Source organism: Monopterus albus, unplaced genomic scaffold (genome assembly GCF_001952655.1).
Source record: "Monopterus albus unplaced genomic scaffold, M_albus_1.0 scaffold272.1, whole genome shotgun sequence".
Lineage (NCBI taxonomy): Eukaryota > Metazoa > Chordata > Actinopteri > Synbranchiformes > Synbranchidae > Monopterus > Monopterus albus.
In genome coordinates this window covers 915,532-938,773 of record NW_018128152.1, presented here as the reverse complement: position 1 = coordinate 938,773, position 23,242 = coordinate 915,532, and the positions used below count along the sequence as shown (strand labels likewise).

The window sequence follows — 23,242 nt, the reverse complement described above, 5'->3', positions numbered from 1 at the left end:
CTATTTTACATTTTCTGTCTCCCTAGAAATATTTAGTTATGGTTTAGATTTATTTCAGGACTGTAACAGATTAACAGTGTAACAGTTAAACATAAACACCGGTTCACGCCTCTGATGACAGTTGCTCATTTCTTGATTTATTATAGTTATCAAAAAAGCTGCTGTTGTAGATTTCTTGCCGTTTTTGCACACATGTAGAGGTTGGTTTAATCAGAGAAGAGAACTTCACAAATGTACATTAGAGAATTCAGGGAAGAGCGATGAAGTCTATGGAACCTCATTTCTGCAGTAATCACTTATATTAATAGCCACATCAAAATTAATCTTTGCAGGTACTGTTAAAGAGAAAAAATGTTTAAAATAAAAATAAAATCACATCTCTGGGCCGCAACACAGACCTGAGAAGAGACAGGAAAAAAATGCTTGCTAAGCTATCCGTTTCACACATGCAGGGACAGAAGGTTCGATATTCATTCGATCGATGAATGAAAAGGCACAATGGCAAAATCGGACGGGCCCCTTTTCAAATCCACGTCTCCAACGTCCCCCCCGCCACCCCTCCACAGTCTGCAGTCGCTGGGCGGCTGGTGTGGCAGGCAGAGAGAGAAAGAGAGAGAGGAGAGCAAGGGTTACATCAAGGCTGCTCTCTGGACCGTGCAAACAAGTCTAGACCAGTGACCTGTTCAATGGCTCCTTTTGAGGAGTGGGGCAAGTTCGGTCAGAGCGAGGAGAAAGGCAGGCATAGCCTCTTTTCAGTGCCGAAGCAGCTCACAGCCCGCGATCGACAGGAGGTAAGGAGGGCCGGGAGGGCAGGCATCTGCTTCCATGGTTACGGGCCGGGTATGGGGACCCTACTATTGAGGAAGCTCCGTTCTCATGCTCCCACAGAGGCAATGTCACGCATCTTAAAAATGCGTCAGGCCGGGGCGAGGACCATATCCACCAGCAGCAGGGTCGTTCTTTGAGAGGGAAATAAAATGATAGCACGTCAGTTTAAGGAGGGAAAAAAAGAGTAGGGGGGACGCTTTGGGATGGGGGCGGCGGCATGTGCTTCAGATAGAAAGAAACGCATCACATGATCGTGGCAAATCCAAATTCACAGTAAGATGTGTTTTGGGACACTGCATTGATCTTCTTAAATTTGCCGCAACTACATTTTGAGATGCTTTTTGTGGTGAAATTGTATTGTTCTGTAGAAATCAGTGGCTCAAATGATTTATTCACTGAGGGAGCAAAGGTCAAGGTTTATGTGGAGAACTCCTTTGTTGAGAGGCAGAGGTATCTCTCCCCAAAAAGCAATAAGCATAAAAAGAGGAAAGAAGGAATGGAAACTATGCATTGAACACTTTTTACATTTATTGCTTTTAATAAGCAGAAACCTTTAACCTGGAATAATATTTATAGGCAGGTTTAACAGATCAGTTGTAGCAAACTGTGTATAATTGTTACAATAACAAATTGTGTGTGAGGGTTTTGGACTGTAATGTTCTTGAATGTGAAGAGTCACATCTGTCTGTTTGTTTGTTGATTTGTTTGTGTTTGGGCACAAGCTGTGTGTGTGTGTGTGTGTGTGTGTGTGTGTGTGTGTTGAGCTGAATGGATGCTTTGGGCTTTTCTTCGTGAAGGAGGGGTGTGTTGGAACGTTGAATTTGGTCATGCAGCTGACGCTTTACCCCCCAACACACTCCAAACAGAACGGACAGATGGCCGGCCCTCAGGAAGGGCTCGGGGCGTTGGATTTGCTCTCAGACCGTGGGAAAGTCTCTTGCTGACTTCACCTGCTCAGGGAGCTGATGTGACTGGATTAAAGAGCAATGAAAGAAGTGGGAAATGAAAGCTGTCATGGGCTACGATGCATAAGGCTTTGTGCAAGTGCAAGCATTTTCTTAGACTCTATTTAAAAGGTAGAAATAGAACAAAGAGAGACCTGTAAAAAGATGTAACAACAGCAAACATGCCTTGTAAAATATGATTTTCTATGTGTGCAAAGGGAGACAGGGTGAATGGGTTCATTCTGTTTTTCAGATGTCTTTGTAATCCTAATTGGAAACAGCTGATCCCCAGTTTGTTGGGATATTAGACATGATGTTTGGCCATCTCACTCTCTGCTTTTGATTATTTCTGCCTCAGTGAGACGACCATGTGCATGCTTCGATTTATAGTTATTAAAAAGGAATGGTGCTCGTTTGTCAGGCTTTCATCTGACTGATGATAAGATACATGCACACTTCACATTCATAGTCATAAGAAACAATGGGCCATGCATTTAATGGGTTATTAATGATCAGGTTGAATGTAGAATAAATCTAGATGGGTAACTTTGTTTCTCATTTTATTCAGCATTTGGGTGTAATTTGGGAATTTGGGAATGTATGAAGATGCCATGTAAAGCTGTGGTGACATGGTCCATTTTAAAGCCATAGAAATGAATTATCAGAAACAAAAGAAAAAGATCACTGTCATAACTGGGATAAAGATCAGTGTAGCATGAAGTCCAGACAGGACTTCATGCTACACTGAAGGAATTCCCTGATATGAGTGCAGATATCAGCAGCAGAAAAGAAAAACACAGATACTCAAACTCAAACACCTTCAGCTCTACGCTGATATATCAGTTTCTATCTTGAATGAAGTTGATATGTTTGAAGGTTGTAACGTCCTGTGAACATGTCAGTAAACTCCTCTGTAACATTTTGAGGACGGTATGTGCATCTGGTTCTGTGTATGTAGGAGATTAGTCACTGATGATATAATTCACCCTATAAATCTGTTACATATTTTAGAAATAAGAAAAATGTAAACTTTTGCTGTTCTTTAATTTGATTATTTCTGGTTTAACTCTGGCAATATTCTGTGAAAAACACAGAAAACAAAATTTACCAATTTACCAAAATTTGTGCAGTGACAAATAATTACATAGTTGTTATGTTTATGACACCAGCCCAGTTGTCTCCAAATGTTGATTCATAACCAGAAGAATCCCTGATTGCTGCTACTTGGTGGGCCATACTCTCAATGAAATACTTCATTGCAGTTTTGCTACAAAAAGGCATTATCTTTTATAAGTAGAGTGCATAAGAGTTCAATTGGGGTACGAGTCAAGTGCTCTCCATCCGAGAAGGGCGTGTGTGTGTGTGTGTGTGTGTGGGTATCTTGTTGGGTGGAGGGGGCTGTTGAGAATTAATCAAATGGTTATGGGCAGAGCAGTCAGCGTTTGACAAGGAACGTGAACTTGATTCTGCAGTTCTTAAGAGGCAATCTAGGAGTTTTGCATGGAGTAGTGTAGTCACAGGGATGTTGTGTGCTTCATATTTAGTCAAAGGGGCCTTAATTCTGAGAATGATTTTTGCTACAAGCATTAAGTCATACAGATGTACATTTGATATTCATTTTCACCACATTTCCTACCAGAGCAGTGATAATTGTACAAAGTCAACAAGGGCCATATGACCTTTTTGTTTGTTTCTTTCTCTCTCTCAGCTCTAATGGCATTGCTCAAACTAGCAAAGCAAAGAGATGTGATGCTCCAACTTTGTCTATTATATCTGAACTTTTATCAGCCTCAACAAATGTCTTAATGCAGATACTAACAAAGTGCTTGTATGACTACAGAACTGTGTAACATTGGTGCAGATGGAGCTGGTTCCTGACAGTGGACAAACACTAATTGTGTTACTAGAGCTTGTTCCCCAATCGCTCATACACTGCGTATAAATACACACTAAGAGGCATTTTGTGCTCTGGCCTCGCTGACCTGTTCACATCATGGTTTATTTTTATAGTAGTAATTTGCCATTGGCCTGATGGTTTGGTTTCAGAGGCCCACATCATTAATCATGGAGGGCATTACTGCAGTATAATTACACTTTCTGCCAGTGAACCCACAATATTTTCTGCATGTGCGCTCTCTATCTCTGTCTATAATACAAATACACACACAGTCGGGATGTAGTCAGCTGTAAACTATTCTCAACACAGCAGCATGGGAGACAACTAAAGTGCCTGGTTTGTACTGGTGAAATATGACATACCAGTGTGTATCCACAGACTAATAAGTGATATAATATCCTCATATAAAATGCAAAGACAGTCAGTGAAGAATGACTGAAGGAGTCCTTTTAACACTGTTGTGCTGCTGTTGATTTGTTGATCGACTCTACTAGGACTGGAAGTTAAGAGCATTTGCAAGAATTCAGGAGTTGACAATAACTGAAAGTGCAGGAACAAATCAATGTGTGTGTGATGGTGGGTGGGTAGGTGGCTGGGGGGACAAGTTACAATGCTGTGTAACCTTTTTCAGAAGATTATTCCACACAAAATGCACCCCCGGGGTATGTGACACATTTTTGAATGGGCCCTTCCGCGGGATTTAACGAGTTAACAGCAGACAAAGGGAGCTGAGACCATGTAGCCCAGCAGGGGAGACCCCAGTGGAAACACCAGGCTGCCATATAATCCCTGCTCTGTCCCATCCCGCTTGCTCTGTCTGCAGTCACAACTGAGTGACGTGCTCTGTAAGGCTACATGGTTTGGGGTGTAAGGAGCCACATGTTTTGAGCTGGAGCACATCTCTGCAGAATTTCCTCCAAGAGATCACACACACACACACACACACACACACACCCTTCCAGGACATGTAAGGATATTAAACACATTTTTACAAACTGGCTAAAGAAATGATAATTAAAGACCAATGTTTTAATTCGGAATGGATGAACATGAACTTTGACAGATGCCTGATTTAACTGTCTCGACCAGTTCTTATCTATCATACTATACTGTAGGTTTACATGTGTGATATAGATCTGGGTGCACGCTAGAGATCACAGAGGCATAGCAGGAAAAATCCAGTACATAATACAGTGTTGGTAGTTGCACTGTTTGCAGCAAATCTTTTGTCTGGAACTGAGCATGTTTGACTATTATTTATAAAAGGAAATATTTTAACTTTTTACCATTTAAGTCATTAAATGGTAAAAAGTCAGTACGTTTTTTAAAACTCAGCATATAAAACAAAAACCTATTGATATTTGTCAAAAGTCCAGCTTAACATCACCATGGATAGATGTTTTGAAAGCTCAGTTACAAATCTACTTCACTACCTTTCAATTTCTAGAATTATAAGGCTCTTCCTGAGTGAAGTGCAATTTATATCAAGCATTAACAAAACTAATGTGCATAATATCTTTCACCATCACAAGTTATTCTAAATTAGCAATGAACATAAAGAAACATTATGAATATACTATCCTGTTCATAATTAAAATAAATGTATAGATTGAATTAGTTCTCTGGGGTTTTTATTATAAATCTTCATTAACATGGCCAGGGTTTGTTTCCACCCAGGCCAGTCTTGGCCAAACCATTCCTAAAAGAAGAAGCAGCTTTATTTTATTGTAACACTATGACATGTACAATGAAATTTAGTTTGGAGCCGAGGGGCCCCGGCATGCATACGCGCCACCATCACGGGCATCTTGGGGGGTCCAGTGTCTTGCCCAAGGACACTTCGACATGTGTACTGCAGGCACCGAGATTCAAACCTTTAACCTTCCGGTTGGGAGACGACCACTCTACCCACTGCACCACTGTTGCCCTCATGTTTGTGGATCCTTTTTATGATCATCTGGTTTTCTGCATGTAGAGACAATAAAACATCATTGAGGACAGTATATCAAGAAGACAAGATGTAATTTCCTCATTTGGCCTTGTCTTGTGCACAGGTGTGTACTTTAAGTTTAACTAGTTTAAGTTTAACTAGTAAGTAGTTTAATTTAACTTTATATTGTCGTTTTAGGTATTTTTGAGTATTTTTTTCAGAGATCCTAATGGCTGAAATACAGGTATTTGTGGGAGGATCATTCTTGTTCTTGATTGTCTCTCAAATACTATATTCTGTCTGGTTTTAGGTACTTTGGAATTTGTTTCTCAAGATATGTGTGTGGTGTTTGTTCTTATGGTGTTTTGTTGCTGCTCTCTATTGCTGCTGGAACACAGGAATTTCCCCATTGTGGGATCAATAAAGGCCTATCTATCTACCTACCTACCTACCTAAGTGCATGAATAATTATAAGAACGATTCAAATTTGATGGTGGCTCATTATGGAATGATTCCCAATGAATGGTTTTAGTACATCTGACAGCTTACCAGGTAGAGGTAGAACTTGAAACAGTTGGATTCCTTGAAAAGTTCAATGTTCAAAGTTCTTTGACCTCACTAATATGTGCATGGTGCTCCATGAGTGTCTTAAAAATTCAGAGCATGTTCCCGAAGCCACTCAAATGGTACTTAGAAAGTCAATTACAAACTAATGGTTGGTCTCATTGGAAGGCAGTGCTGATTCACCTGCTGATTTACCTGCAAGTGACCTGGTTTATTAGCCACGATAAGAGCTGTGCAGAATTTCCACTATAGTACTGTGAGTGAAAGGCACCTGAGCTGAAATAGCCATTTAAAAATCATCAGATCTTGATTCATCTCCTCTTACTTATGAGTTTTACCTTATTGACTGGTACTTCTTAATTGTGTCTGATTGTTTTGCAAGAGCCTAATTAAAGTCTTGAATGGGTAGTCATTTTCTATAGTCCTACACTAATTCACATAATTTCCACTGTTCTTCATCCCATTGTCAGGTGATTGCTTTGATAATGAGAGGTTGTGCAGAGGCATTATCTTTGTGAAAGCATTTGGTAAGGACACGCTAAGAAAAGGTATCATTATGGTAACTGCCTCCTAAATGAGAAGGCATCCTTAATGTAGCTGATTACACTCTGCTTCTCTGGAGATTGCCTGTGGAACATCATTTGTGCCAATATAATGTTCTAAGTTTCTTTTAAATTCACACACCTAGCATGGACTCAGTCAGCTCAAAAACATACTGTATCTTTTATTTACAGCATTTGTCATACTCTGAGGTCTCTATCACTGGGGCCCCGGGGTGGGAAAGGACCATGTCCATCCTCGATAGGGAGATAGATTGGAGCAAGCCTTGGTCAAACTATGTATTAGCCTCACATAACCCCACACACCAATTTATTCATTTCAATTTCTGTCATGAAGCATATGTGACAGCCCAGCAGAGATACTTGATGGATCTGAGCCCCAGCTCGAACTATACATCTTGTCCTCCAGGTACCCTGGGCACCCTGGTACACATGGTCTGGGACTGTCCAAAGGCACAGTGCTTCTGGCAAGAGACAATATGAAGTACTTCTACCCTGGCAAAAGTGAACTCTTCCAAGGACCCGGCTCTTCACCTCCTTAATGACTCCTCCTAACTTTTACTCATCAAAATTTCTCTTAAGATATGGCAAATGGGACTATCAGCAGCAAAGAACTTAATGCTCAATCCTGGTCTCTTCTACACAGTTCAACAGCATGGCCATGGCATAACACATTATTAGAGGTCCTATTTCAGGAACTTTCAAACTGCCAGTGTAAATGCATCTTCTCTTGAAACAGGAGTGTCTGGATGGACACTATAAGCCTAGTGAAAGACCTACCAGTGTAGGCTTATGGGCCTTATTGTTTGAGCTCTTCCTTGTTTTCCTTTTCCCGGCATAGATTCCATTTTTGGGGTGGGGAGGGAGAGCAAGGTGGAAAACAGGTTTATGTTTGTGTTTTGTAATTCAATAAACATTGAATTACAAAAAGAAAGAAAGAAATTTACACACCTGATATTATGGCAGAAAGAAGCATAAAACTTTTAGTTTGGCATCATTACTCATGTGGGGTATAACTAGAGCACAGTATTTAATATCTGCTGATCCCTCAGATGACCTTTAGGGAGATACCAGATTCAAAGTGGGGGAATCTTTTGGAAACACTTTTACGTTTTGCTTTGCAGGAACATTATGTTCACATGCAATAACACACTGTTCACATTCACACAGTCACACCTGGAAGCTACCCAGTACTGCCTGATCTGCTGGCCACTGATCAGTGCCCCTGGAGCAGTTTGAGGTTAAAGGCTTCGCTGAAATGCATCACAGTGATGTCAATCAAGGTGGAGCAAGCGTGGCTTCGTCACCTGACCCTTCCAGATTTAAACCGGCCAGTCCAGGTATTGAACTGGCGACCTTCTGGTCACAAGCTCAGTTCTTAAAACTTTAAATCAAAGTGTATATTGTCATATGCACAGTAAGAAAACATGTACAACATGCACAATAAAATTCTTCCTTTGCTGTCCACAATGAATGCCAAGCAATATAAAGCCTAAATATAAAATAGATAATTAATAATACAAAATAAAGGCCTTTACTGCCTCTTGAAAGAACAGTTGTGTGTGCACTTTAAGCAATAATGAAATGAATTTGAATATTATAACCACAAGCTTATGTATAAAGAATGACTTAACATTTTCTGTCTCTGTCACTGTGTTGAGTTTTTTGGAGTTGAGTTGAATTTACTGTATGAACCTGTTGAGTTTTATCTCAGCTGCAGCAAAAACTCTCCAGTTAATTATTGCGTTACTGTATATATTTAATATGATCTAACAGTGATATGCTTTTCTGTATCAGCTTTCGGATTAAATGTTTTTACTTTTTAATGTCAAGAGCTCTTGTCCATTCTTTCCAAATGCATCTCTACTAAACCACATGAATGGCAGCAAATGGTAAATTGAAACGGTGTATCAGACCTTTCATCTAAATATCACAGGAATATTTTTAAAGCGTTTCTCTATCATGGCAAGTTATAATATTAATGCGCCTTAAATTTGTGTACATCAAAGAACTGAACGATGTAGGCACTGTAGCTCCTTGAGGGACAGTTCTAATACCTACGTTTGTTTTATTTTCAGCATATAGCACATAAACAGCTGTAACAAAAATGATCACAAAAATAATGTTTTAAACCTTAACTAAGATTCATCAGTGGTCCCAGTAAAATCTTAAGTTAACACTGTTACACAGCAGCTGTGTAGTTTTAATTCCATTTAGTGTGTTGATCACTCTAAGAATTTCTGTGTTTAGTGGGATTTTGTCACAATACAAGTGCTTAACTAAGTCATTCATTTCTCCATTGTTTTGGTTGTACTGCCTGAGCTGGTTGATCGGAGAGAGCAGTAATTAAACCACAAGGCCAGGTCAGAAGGGGAGCTGAACACACAATAAAAAGCTCTCTGAGATTCCAGGACAAAGGTGCCACACAGTCCAATCCATTTTAATTGTTGTTTGAATTAATTTGGAAATGCTCAGGTCAATTAAGAAGATGCAATCCTCTAGCTGTGTGTAATGTCATATTCATTGATCCGTAGAGGTTACTTTATGTACTCATGTGTAGGATACGTTTATGTTTTTGAAACTCCACCGTTTGGAATTCATTAGGTATTGATCCCTTTTAGCAACAGTAAAAGCACGGTCTGATAGCATCATCGTCTGCAGCCAGGGAATCAATTCAATGCCATTCAGAAGCAGATGCCCTTTTACTTTGTTATTGGTATGCATCAATATTTGATATCTGAGCAAAAACACTTATATCTATATCTCCAAATTAAGATGTCACATTTCTTAATATTTACCCCCCAAACACGCTTTGTGGCCAGTTTTAGAAAATGATGAGATTCATCTGTGGTACAGGTACAGTATTTACAGAAGAACTTGTCATGTTGGGTTTGTTCAGTTTTTGTCTTGGCATCCTTTCCTGTTCGGAGTTTGTATGATGTTTGGTTGTCTCTGCACAACCTCTTCCTTTCCCTTTTATTCTCCCAGTCTGATTCTTGCCCTCCATCCATCCCTCCCTGTGTGCTGATTGGCTGTTGGCTGGTCAGCTGCAGCCAATAAGTGTTGATGAAAATCTGAGTGTTTAGTCTGGCGCTAGGCAACAAGATCAACAGACAGGTGGGTCAGGCAAAGTCACCGCTGGCTGCACGGCAAGGATCTTTTAGCTTTTTAAAGAGACATTACACCCCGGTTCAACAGTCATAAAACAGTATGCCTGTCCTCTTAAACAGCTTAGGCAAGATTTGTGAGCATCAACAATTCTCTTCTGAAGCCGGAATCCCAAGAAACATTGTTGTGATTTGCTACAATAGAAAGAACCCAGTGCTGCGGTCATGACTGAAAGGTTGTTGACTTTTGCACCCGATTAAGCTATATTTTTCGGTGCTGCTTATAAATAGAAGTTTGTGTGCTCTGTGTACATCAAAGAGCTCACAAGTAGATTGCCAAAATTAGTATTAATGGTACAACCACACATTATATCTCTTGCAGCATCTGTGCAAAGACTCCTGTTTGTAGTTTTTGTGCCAACAAACTGTATTTGTTCTTAAACTAAAAGATGATTTTTTCTTTGTGAATGCAGTTTGCAAGAGGCTGAACGCTGAGGGGCCAGAGCAGGGCACAGTAAGACTAGGCCTCTCTGCAGGGGAAGCACAGTAAGTCCTGTGTGCAACCTCAGCTCTCCCATTGCCAGTCATAGTGTGCAGTTTCTTTCCAGTATGCACAATAACTCAGGAAACAGAGTTATCCAAAATATTCAGAGCAGAATGTCAAACTTCAGGATCTAGGTTTTTTTTAACTGTGTTATTTTATCTTTGGAAATTCAATACACATACTCAGACACCACGAAAGGACTGGATGGGTATTAGACTGAACTGTATAAACTTCTGTCTTGATTAACCTGTTGACTGTTTTTCTGTCACAGCTTGAGGCAACATTAAATTAATGGAGATAAGGTCTTTGAGCCAAAAATAACACCCTGTCTCTGGTGTGTCTGTGGAGAATAAAATAGCACAAATTATCCTCTGTCAGAGTTTTTGGCTGCCAGTATGTATGGTTTGGGTAAAGATAACAAAAATGTCTAATATGTTAGACTTTTAAAATTGCCAGTTGTCAGATGAACAATTCAATGCCACGTTCGTTTTCATTTTATAAAGAGGGAGACTATGATGACCTACTGTGCAGTCTTTTCTTTCATATAAAGTGAACATCAGTGTCTTTTTTGCCTAAAGGTTATAAAAAGGATTTCTCAGATGTTGCCTCTTTTGTTGGTTAATGGTTTAATGTTCCTGTTACTAGTGTATGCAGCCATATGTTACAGCGTGAGTATATTACCAGGGCATTTAGTAAAAACCAAAATATGCTTATATGAACTTTTTCCTCTCGTTTTTCATTTCTGTGCGTATTGTTTGTGTTCCCACCTCTCTCTTCCCCTCCCCCACTGACTATAAATTTATGACATCTTATGCATTACCAGGATGGGAAGTCTGAATTCTTCACCCCTGTCTGGTTCAAAATGGAATTTTCCATTCCCAAGGGAAGTCTTTTTGTTTGAACTTTGACCCTGGCCTCCTGCCTTTCAGGATATGAAATTGAACCTCTCAGTGGGGGAATGTTTTGGAACTGGTTTAGCTGAGTCTGTTAAATGTAGGCTGGAGCAGATGAGGAGCTCAGAAAGCTGTATGGCCATTTTGTCAAGAGGTCTGCACATTTAATCATGTGTGCAGACAATGAAGGTGTATGTAATTGCACTTTGTTTTCTTTTATTAAGTGCGCTGAGTGTAAAATGGTCGTGTGAAATGGCATATAAAGAAGGTGCTGTGGTCAATCACAGGCTTCTCAGCCGCTCATAACACTCACCCCAAACTCAAAAAAGCAGAGAGGCCAATCATTAGAGAGTGATGAAAGTGGCTTTTCAGTACAGTAAAATAATCTTGTGTTGCTGAGGTGCAGAGCAGCAGTGTGAACCCAGGATGTCACTGTTTACTGTAACTGCTGAATTGCAATAAATAGAATTACAAGTCGCAATTGACCAGTTTAATGTGCAGCAAAGCACAGATGTTTTTTGTTTTGTTTTGTTGTTTTTTTGCAGCAATAGGCGTTGACTGCACATAACTAAATCAATATAACCACAATGGATTCTTCAATGGGGTGGTGCTGTGCTTTGGTACAAAGCTTCTCAAGGTGGATGCCGCTGGTGCAACACACATCTGTACTGCTGATTTTAGGTGACTGTAGGGATTTATTTAGCTGGAGAGAGTTTTGTTACAAGCAGTCATTGATGACAGATAAAAGTAAAAACTGGCCATTAACCTTGAGCTTAATGCAGCCTGCTTTATTGGAATTATAGTGTCATTACGCTTGTATCTTAGATGTCGATCTAAATCTGTCTACTGGTTGGAGAATGTCGGATCGGAGCGTTTGTTCACATTATTCACCATTATTGTGTAAATGCTGTGCATGTCTATACTGGTTTAATTTCAAATTAATATCTTGGTGTTTTGATGATTTATGTGCATCTCCAAACTTTTTGCACCTCTCCTTGCACTTTTGTGCTAATGGTGTTGTGCATAGAATGAATGATAAAACAGTTTGCAGCTTGACCACCAAGATGGTCCTTGTACCACCATGGAAAAGACACGTTCCTCTGTTCGTCCTGGCCACCACATCTTTTTGTGGTGTCAGTCGCAGACAGACTGGTCACAGTTGATTTTACATGAATGTTCTTTTGTATTTGCACTTGATTGCTTACATTTTATCTGCTTCACTAACCAACATAATTCAATTTCTCAACTTTTTTACTGAACCAAAGTGCCAGAGCAGTATGTTTTGCTGCAAAGTCTTACCTAACTTTTACTGATGTCCTCACTCACTAAAATGACGCGTCACTGCATAACAAATAGACCTGCTCCGATATACACAAGTAGCTTGTATTTTCCCACTGCATGTTACATGCACACAGATGTGTCCTGTCTCAAATCAGGCTCTAATCTCTGGTTTATTCGGTGCCACCATCCTCTGTATCTCAGCTGTTGTCAGTTGTTCGGTGGCTGTAATTTGGTCGTATCTGAAGGAAATCCATTTTATATGTGTATAACAGCGAGAAAGAAAAATCACAATCAGAGAAACAAAATTATTAAATAGCCAAACTGGCCTTCTAATTATTTAATCACAAACCGAGTTGAGCAAATATGGCAGATGCTGTTAAATTGAGTGAGCAAGCTGGCGAATGAGAGGCTCTCGGAGCAGAACTTTAATCTGGTTTCTGGTGGATAACTTGCTCTTCAGTGACTCACAGGTCCATGACATTCTTGTGATAGCATAACAAACCATCTGATTGTGTTTGGCTATTGTTCTGGCTGAAGTGCAGAAGCATGGGAAAAGATGTCTGTCTGTTGTTGATGCATTCATACTCAAATTCTGGCCTTAAGTCAGAGCTAGTCTACTTCACTCACTGAAGAAAGCAGGAATTTAACGGGAACATAAATGCAGTGCACTGAGAAAAATAAGTGAGTTGCTGATTATATAATCCCCTGAAGTTCCTCATATCCTCAGTACACTGTTTTTGTACTCTTTAACAAGAGGCATTACTTGACTAATTTGATATTTTATGAATCTGATTTGGTGTTTGTTGGCTGTGGTTTCAGTTTTATTTGAATCAGGAGGTACAGTTTGAGTTTGGCATTAGTTGCTCATGCATCCAATTCTTTTGTATTTTGGATTTGTTTCTGTCAAAAAAATTCTGTCATCTGAGCTGAAATCTTAAGCAGCCTCTCCACCTCGGGGTGCTGGGCAGCCTGCCAGGTAAAGGTTGCCATGACTCCTAACACCACCCTTTGCATTGCCCCCACCCCCCACCCAGAAGGTGCCAGATTTTGGGAGGGGGCAGTCCGGGCTTACGTTTTGATATAGACAAAAGATGTCTTCACAATGTCAGCAGAATACGTATTGGGAATGCTGTGGCTTTCTGGTAGGAAATCATGTGATCTTTCCAGCCAAGATTGTGTAATGGTGCCAAGCAAGTGCGAGAGAGAAAGACACACAGAGGGAGAAAGGGGGGAAACTTTAAATAATGATGCCAGCAAATCGTTTTTATCCAGTTCTTTCTTCTCTTGTTCTTGTTTGTTTTGGAGAAAATGGCGGATGACGCTTCACTGAACTGAACCAGTAGGTTGTCAGTCAGTGAGCTTAGTTTGGAAGTGGCCTGCAGTCTTTTAATGATTCCTCTCATTACAAAAAAAAAGAGCTTGCTGCTCATTGCTCATGTCCGGGTAGAAAGTGTGGTTAAAGAAGAACACTGATGATGAATCAGACAGGGTAATAGAAATCTGGGTAAGTGGCATTTTCACTCTCTTCTCAACTCAGACTTTTCCTTTGTTGTACTGTGGCCGTAGGAACATTTGGTTGTTTGTGGCTCTCTGGCACTGGCACAGTTAATGGTGGCTGACCATGGCATGCTCGATTGCACTGGCATTCCTCTCAGGCTCTGCTCTCTGCTATCTACGGTCTTGGCTCTGTTGAGCTAGCCTCTCACCACAGCACATCACTGCTAAGGCAGTTCTGTGGGGTAGTTTGGGATAATAGTCCACAACGGAGGCTTGATTCTAATTATTATGTTCTTAATTTCCTATGTGGAAACTGCTCAGGCATGTGATGCTCCCAAACCAAGGCACAGCAGATTATAAATGTACAGTAGTTTGTGTTTGAATATTTTTTCTTTCCCATGTGGACCTGATGTTGTAAGAACAGTGACGAGCAGGCAGTACTCCCTTTTTTCTTTTGTCATACCATCATACCACTCATTGGTTTTATGTGCAGTTTACTGATAGTGTTGCTAGTATCACATTAAACACTGTAACTGTTCATCTGGTGTTAAAAGTAAATCTACATATGCAGCACCAGCCCTAATAAAAACCGTGCCTACATACCACTGGGCGTTATTTAAAAGCAAATCTCTTATTTCTGTTTTAGAGAGAAGAACTAAAAGTTCACTTTCGGCAGCGAAACCCCCTGAGTACGACACATCCATGAAGGGTAAGTTGTCACAGTCTCACCATCTGTTTGGTAACTTTCATTTTAGGGTCGCAGCAAATGGTCGAGCTGCAGTTTCTCTAAATGCCAGCTAAACTGAACTGATCTCAGACTTTTGCTCACAGCCTTTTGAATAACTGTCACCGTCATTCATTTATGTGAACAGTGAAGAATTGCAAATGATGTTTATTACACAAGGACAGACGGTTTGAGGTCAAATCTATTTTGATTGGCATCTCTCTGGGACATCACTGGAGACACATCACACACACACTTGTGTAGTTCTTTGTGGCATTATCAGAGACTACACTACTTTGATTTATTCAGTTTTTTTGCTACTTTGGTCATAACCATTTGGCACAAACCCGTAGATCCGATCTTGTGGCCAATCTGACAGCACAAGCTCGCCTCTGTGGGTCTTTGTCACTGTGGTGTGAACGCCGTTTCAACATTTTTCTTTTTGCTTTAATAACATAGGTTGTAAAAGTGATTTGTATAGGTGTTCATTATAGATAATAATATCATGGCGGTCCACCTCTTAGCTTCTCTGTTAGTTACCTTACATTAGGTTAAAGCTGAAATATGATGATGTGATGATGGTTTTTGGAGATAAGGAGGACAAAAGGTCATTTTGGCTGTAGGATGATGTAATTTGTTTACTAAGTAGAGAAGAGGAACACTAGTTGAAAATGTGTGCATCCGGGTTGAGGTAGTAGGTTGTATGGTTTAGAATTACACCCTGGGAGTTAACTGTACAACCTTCTAGCTTTCCTTGGAGTACACGTATGACATCAGTCTGTACATAAAACAGCTTTGTTTATAATGCAGCATCAGCATGGAAGGTTTCAGAGATTTCATTTTACAGTGCCTCCACATAGTGTTAATGGTCTTTATGGTCTTTATATTAATGTCGTTTTGCCCACCTGAGTGTCCTATTTCATAGCTGACCTTCAAAACCTTCAATTAGAGTTAGCTTGGCAAATGCTGTACTGTAATTCCAGATCTGTGTTAGACGGACTGAATCAGTTGCATTGCGGTATTCCTTTAACTGCAAAACAGCTAAACACACAAGCAGTCTAATATTTTCCTCTACCTGCTTCTAAGTTCTGTTACATCAAGATCATGAAATGACAATTGATCAATGAAAGACAAATCTTATGAATAAGTGCGGTCTTATGCTACTAAATCAGCCAATTAAGATTCATTTGTTGACCAATACTGCGTTTTGATCTCTCAAGTCTTTCATGTGCTGCAGTTGTAAATATGTTGGTGTTAAAATGTTGTAGCTAAGCTTTATTTATTGTTTTACTTGGAATTTGCTATTTTCTCACCAGGGTGTCATTGTGTGGAGGAACTTATTTCACAGTGATGGCTCCACTTTTTAAACTGTTGTTTTATTTTTGCGGCCTGGTATTACACCTCAGCCTGTTTAGTCAGCATGGGACAGTCGCATCTTCTGAATCTCTCGCATGTGAGCTGTGTGCCAAACACTGTGATGCACAGATGGTTCAATATAAATACAAAGTGTAAACTATAATATTCATAATAAATCTGACTTGTTCTGTTTAGCAGGTTCTTCCTGGTGACTGTCATGCCCTGTGGTTTTACTGCAGTGCCATTTGCACATTACATTTTATTAATTTTTGGCCGCTGACTCAGGGAACACACATTTCTCAGAGATTTGAGAGGGGTCAGATCATCACACCTACAGTATCACTATGTGTAAAGCTTTTTTGCCCCAAGCTTCCTCAGTTGTAGCAAAATCAGAATGTTTATATGTTGTTTCTGGGCCCTGTGATATACAGTATTGTCCACACGCCCATTCAGTGAGTATTTGTGCAGTGAGGTTAGGTTTCGGGTTGAAGCTTGCATCGGTGACACTGAAGTCTCCGTTTACTGTAGACTCGTCCACGAGGCCGAATGTGTTTGACTTCATGTCTGTCTGGCACGAAGCCACGGCTTGTAAAATGAATCCTAAGCCCCACAGAGGAGAAAAAGCTCATGATTTACCACAGTTTGTTGCTATCCAGGATGACTGGATTTGAAATGCAGCTTGAGTACGGAGCGTTGTTGTAATTTCTGCTTTAGTTCTTCATCACTGTGACAGTGTTTTTTCAGTTTGATGGATGATGCTGTTTTTGCTGTGCTTAAGGCCGGGGCTGAGTGGACCACCTCTCTGCAACCTTGGTTATTTATCCAATTAGCTCTTTGGTTTCAAGCGGATGAGATTGCATTTTTTGTCCTGTTTCTGATGCTCAGAGTTTCCACTGAACTGGCTGCGTACTAAGCCAGATGATTTGGTACACTTTGAAATATCAAACTTGCAGTCATTTACAAGTCTCTAAACACTGTATTTGCTCTTTTATTATTTTCAACTTAAGAATTGTGTATACACTAAATTTATAATAATACAAACTGATTTCACAGAAATATCATAGTTTAAATTTAGATCACAGACCCAAACCTTTACAAATGGACTACCTTAGTAGTCAGAGCAGTCAAACATGCAGACAGTCCTGGAAAACTCCTTTATTATTTCCTGTCTATGCAAACATTGAAGGGGTTTAACTGGAAACAGCTCTTTTTAGATCACCAGTAATTAAATGTGAAGTGATACTAACACCTCTGTTGAAGCCCAGAGACCCTGCTCAGCTTTGCATCGCTAACAGAGTTACTGTCATCAAACAGGTTTTTGTGAGGGAATATGATCCTGGTAAATCCCTCGAAACCCAAGAACTCCTTTTATTTCCTGTTTTGCAGCGACAGAGTCAGATCACACCTTCTCACTCTACCCAACATCACCAGGGTCCACATCACTGCTCTGATCCAATCACAGGAAATACAGTCAGAAAGCTGCTCAGAAGTGGGCAGTATATCATGCTAGTCAGCTTGAAGTGAAGAATTTGTTTAGGCAGGACAAAATCTATCTTCTTCATTTAATCAGAAATATATACAGTTCAGGTAAAAAAATCTCTTTCCTCTTCTTTAGCTCTCACACATTTAACAGAACCAGAAAAGTCAAGATGTTTCTTGCTTGAGTTTATTGTAACAACTGTGATTTTCTCATCTCTCCTCACCTCTGAAACCAAATCATTCCTCCAGATGTGCAGAGGAAAGCATCACTGCTGAGAATCCTGCTGCCTCAGCACTCCCCTGTCCAACTGCCCCAGCAGCACAGCTAAAAGTCACTGGTTCCAGCTAGACCTTCACTTATGGGATGGTTGAACAAATAAATTATGGGATAAGATAGGGGCAGTTCAGGCCACTGACTTTTTTTTCCTTCAGTTGTCTGCTGTAACAGCCTCTTTGAGAAGTCGGCTGGCCAGAAGCCTCAGGGGCCTTTAGCTGACTTTAATATTTAACAAAATGAAGATTCTCTTTATTGAATTTGGTATTCTAAAATATAGCAGAAAGTGCTTGGCACTGCGTGTAGGCTGAAAAATATTATCAATTAGACAGCCTTGAAATTACTGATTGCTGTCTTTTACTACCTGAGATCAAGGGCCACTATAATCTATTACAGGGAGCGAGACTCAGTCACAAAATACTGGTAAAATGAGCCAATTGCTGCTTGCATCTGTAACCGCTCTGAGATCAGTGATTGGCTCCTTGTTTTTACGTCACCAGCGAGTGGAGACCTTAGTAACAAATTGTCTGAGACCAGAACACTGTCATTTTCTGGCCAGACTGATACTTTAGCACCCCAACTCATAAAATCTCACATCCCTATAAAAGCGAACAGCCTCAAGCACTATTTCTTCCCATGGAAACATATTGCCTTAATGTGATCAGGTTAATGGCAAATGAATAATCATAACACAGCGATGGCAGACGGGGGGTGTCATTGATCTGTCTGGAGTCAGCCCCTCTCCGCCTGCTGCATCAGCCACTCTCCTTCTATTGATACGCTCTTGCCCCTTGACCCCTGGGACAGATCAATGCCATTGATTGAAGAAGGGCAGGGACAAGTGCAGGATCTGCTGACTGGCCCAACAGCTAGTGTGACAAGACATGATTGTCATTAATGTCCCGCTGGCTAGCTGGTGTGGCACTGTGCATCACATATTCTCTGCCTCCTGCTCTCCTCCCCATCCACCACCTCCCCTCCTACTTCGGCTGCTCCATGTTCCCATTTTGTGCTGCTTGCGCTGACTGAGATAAGTCCATTGTTTGGATACCTGTCTGATGTTTGCCTGGCATCTGTGACACTCCAGGCTGTGCGGAGATATTTTGAGCTTATTGTAGAAAAACGAATGGTGCCACTACAAGTGTCTGCTGCATAATGTGCCTTAGTTCATTCTGTGTGCTATTTACCAATCACAATAGAGCTGGTCCTATTTTTAGGTGCTTTGAAAAGCTCTGTCTCGGTACAGTTCAAAGGGAGTGAATCAGATTGTGCTTCAGCTCTGTCACAACACCTTGGTTGTGTCTTCACTGGCCAGGGGCAAATCCCACCCTAACAAGATGCCTGTGTGCTCACCACTTCTCTGAAATGTATCATTTGTACATAACAGTTACTAGATTGTGTGGTTTGCTCTGGTGGGCTAGTTTCATCCCAATGGGTGATATTTGCAGTCTAGAATAGAAATAAAGTGAGCAGTGTCTGTATGTGTGTGTGTGGCTTTGTTTTTCTATACTTGTGTGGCCTGAAATCCATGTGTTCCTATCTTCACAGGGACCAGAAATCACCTGTGGTGACCAGAGGCTGGTAGTCAGGCAAATTTTACAAAAACAATGGGGTGTAAGGTTAGAGCAGGTGTCAGCTTTGGTTAAGCTTAGACCAGTAGCGGTTCTGGTTAAAGTTAGGGTGAGTCTCCAGGAAATGAATGCAAGTCTATGCACGGACCCCATAAGTGATGACTGCAAGGATGTGATTGCATCTGTGTGTGTGGACGGGCGATGGGTGGGATGTGGCGACAGCTCCAGACTCTGCAGTGACACGGCTGTAATGGAGCTGATTGATCACCTGTATGGCTGCCTGCTGGCCCTGCTGGCTTTAGCATACAGCGCACTCCCAACCCCCCGCCTTTGCATCACCGCCACTATCGCCGAGCCAATCTGAGGAGACCAACCATCCCCCATAGACTTCAACCTGGCCACGGTTTTGACATTGGCTGCAGAATTTACTTCTACATTTCTTCTGCTCTTGGCTCGTCCTGCTCCGGTATAGTACATGTCTGTAGGATAGAAAAGTAGAATTACATCTTTGACAAAGTGACAGTTTCCATTGCAGCATTTTCTGCATTGCAGCAGACTTAAAAAATCCTGTTTTCCATTTGAATTAAAGGGTATAATCAATCAATGATAACATTTGCAGAACTCTCTCCCTGCCCCCTCTGTGTCATACAGGGTCATAACCCTGATCTATTCAGGGTGTTGAAGGTGATTAAACTCTGAGATTAGAACAAGCTGTCAAGGGCAGATCCCACTCAGACAGGAAAGGAGATAAATGTCTTTTAAAAAAATGCTACTGCTTTGCACCCTATTTTTGAAGCATTTGTTATATAAAAAGGTCCAAAAATGTTTTCAACATTTATATTATCCAGAAATTGTGAGTTTTTTGCTGTATTTATTAGTGAAGCAACTGTTAAACATTAAAACCTCATATTAATATTTCTGCTGTTGTCATCTGAAAAAATAAAATTTGATCCTGACAAAAGATTTATTTTCGAATGAACATGTTTCTCTTAACCTTACAACATTTTTAGATACAAGTTAAAACAGTTTGACTTTAAACTGTGATTGCACAGTTCAAAGCGTAATGTATTTAAATGCTGTGAACAGGGTATGTATGTATGTATAAGCATACATGATAATTATTCAGCAGCGTCCACAACATGATGATGTGTTTCAGTATGTTAAGGCCATCTGTTAGTGTCTGTGGTGCTAAGATGGCAGAGAAACACATGGGGAAAGCATCATATGTACTGTATATAAATTCACATGTGACACCATGCAAACCATAATTAAAAAATCTGCTGCTTGGAATGCAGAAATGATGGTTTAGACGTATAGAATGGCACCACAGAAATGATAGCTTCCAGCGATGGAGGAGTCCTTTGACAGCATTAGCCGCTGCTCTCCTGTCTGGCTCGGCCAGTCGTGTGCCTTACGTTGCTGTTTGCTATTCTCAGCTCTCGGTCACAATATTGTGACAGTGACTGCCTGTGTTCATGCTTGCGCTGACCACATCGCAGTTTGTGTGACAGTTTGTGTGTGTTATCTGAGCAGAACCACTGTAGTGTCACTCTGCGTCCCGTGTCGAGCTGTGTTGGGCATCTCTGTTTTTTTTTGTAATTGCATCTTGTTCGTTTGCTTGCTGTCTCCGGCGCATGTGCTGCCAGTTCCGTCTGTGTGCGGGTCCCTGTTTGCGTGTCTGTCGTCTGTCTCACATGACTGTGCTCAATTTTGTATCAGCAGCTATATATCTGTTGATTAGTGGAGGTTTTTGTGTGTGTGTTTGCATGAGAGTGCATGCTGCATTCATGTTACAGTCGATGTTACAACAGCAGAATTGCTACAGTGTATCTTCCTTCACAACCAACCAGTTCACTGCAGCGTGTGTCTGTGTGTGTCTGCTGGAAAAAAGAAGAAATTGATCAGCATAGGGAGGAACGTGTTCACCAGCAAAGGCTGGATGGAGGGTGTGTGAGAGAGAGAGAGGGAGAGAAAGAGCGAGGGCTGTCGCTGCAGACTCCTGCTGCAGTATCTCACTTTGGGCAAGCAGCTGCAGACAAGGAGTAACAGACAAACAACACAAGCAGACAGGTACAGACCTGGTGTGATGGGAGGGGGTGGGTGGGGTGTGGAGCTAGAGGGCAGTAGATGCTAGAGAGGCAGGGCTTGGGGGTGGAATGGTCAAATGGGGGTGGAAGCGAGTTACGGTGGCGGTGGCAGCTGGAGAAGGCAAATGTTTGTGGCTTCTTGTTTTTTCCGGTGATGGCAGCCCGTTGTCTCGGTCCGACAGCGATAGAGGAATGAGGGAGAGGGGGGAAAATAAAAGTAGAGGGTGTAGATGACAGTGTCACAACATGGATGATGTCCCAGTGTCTGGAGTAAGGAGGAGAAGGAGGAGGAGTGGTGGTGGTGGTTGGGTGAGGGGGGGGTTAAGTTGTTGAGATGGAGATGACAATGCAAGTGCTGGGATGGAGCAATGCTCTGCATTGAGGGGGGAGCGAGGTAGAGGAGGCGTCCCACCTCACTGACCTGCGTCTGGCTGCAGCTTCCCATGGGCACCTCGGCTTCACCCCCACCACTCCAATCTCTTTCTTTCAGCCGCTTTTTGCCTTCTTCTTCTGCTGCCCTTTTTCCCCTGTGCTCTTCCTCAGCTCAGAGGCGGATAACAAAAGGCGTAGTCGGCGGCAGACAGAAGAGTGAGCGTGCGAGGCAAAGCTTCGGATGGTGCGAAGCATTCATTTCCGGGAGCCTCCACTTTGCCTGGCATTCCCCAGAGAGAAAGACAGTCAGAGACATCTATTCGATATTTTCTTTTTAGTCTGAGGGGGAGGAGTTGTGAGGTGGGTGTCAGGATGGGGGCACATGGTGGAGGGGGTGGGGGCAGTCAGTGGTGTGTTTGGGTACATGACAGGCAAAAATGACATGGAGATGTTTTCAGTATTACTTTGTTAATATTTCTGTAGTTTGGCATTTTGTGACTCTTAATGTCTGGATCCTTTGTCTGCAGCTTTTCTTTAGTTTAGTAGAAGCTGCTTCATGTCTGACTGAAACTTGTTACCCTTGACATTGACAACTTACTGCATGCCAAGCTCGCCACCATGGCAGAGTTCAGAGGGTGGGTGGTGAGCTCTGGTGTTGAGGGTGTTGCAGTCAGTGGTGGAAAGTTGAGGCTGGGGGGGTCTCACAAGTTTTGGTGGCAGCTTGCAAACCGGTACCTGTGCTGGAGACAAGCCTGCTATATTCTGATGCTTCTTTTGCATAAAAGCTTCTTTCAAGAGGAATTTCACCTGTTTTCATTAGTGCCGAGCATCGATTGCGCAGGGCTTGAAGTTTTTTATTTAATAGCTGTCTAAAAACAATCGGTGCTTGCTCCTGTGGTAGGAAGCCAGAGGCTTAGGATGCTAGGCAGCTCTCTGCCTCCATAAGTCTGTACAATCTGATGGATGGTCTAACAGACGGGTCTGGCTCCTGCCTTCCTGGAAGAGAGAACTGTAGACTCCTGATGAGACAACGCTCTTTAGGACAAAGAAGCAAGCCTGGCTGCTTGGCTGGGGGGCTTTTCCTTTTCCAGCACAAAGGCTAGTTAGCACAGAGCAGGCGGTGCATGCTTGTCTGTTTGTCTGAGCCTCTGCTTCTGCTTCTGTCTGGGTGCTGTGATGAAGATAATTTAGTTCTGGCCATTTCCAACAAATGTACCGCTTTGTCCAACTGATTTATTTCTGTTTTATTTCTTCTTCCTTTTGCTGCCGCTGTTGTTGTATGGTGTCTTGTGATATGTAGTGCATGTAAGCATTTGTCTGAAAATGTCTCTACC

At 41.5% G+C, this 23,242-nt stretch overlaps 1 long non-coding RNA gene across 4 annotated transcripts in view; it reads left to right on the top strand.

The window, feature by feature from the left end:
• The window catches only part of LOC109972893 (uncharacterized), a 47,349-nt gene that overhangs the window by 17,866 nt on the left and 6,241 nt on the right, over positions 1 to 23,242 (top strand). The window contains exons 1-3 of one of the 4 annotated variants that reach the window (XR_002276755.1): positions 10,005 to 10,066; positions 10,304 to 10,376; positions 14,692 to 14,754. This is a non-coding gene — a long non-coding RNA (uncharacterized LOC109972893). Of the gene's footprint in view, positions 1 to 180; positions 792 to 10,004; positions 10,067 to 10,303; positions 10,377 to 13,964; positions 14,053 to 14,691; positions 14,755 to 23,242 lie in introns of those variants that run through there. The other 3 variants (XR_002276754.1, XR_002276756.1, XR_002276753.1) reach the window with 3 other exon arrangements.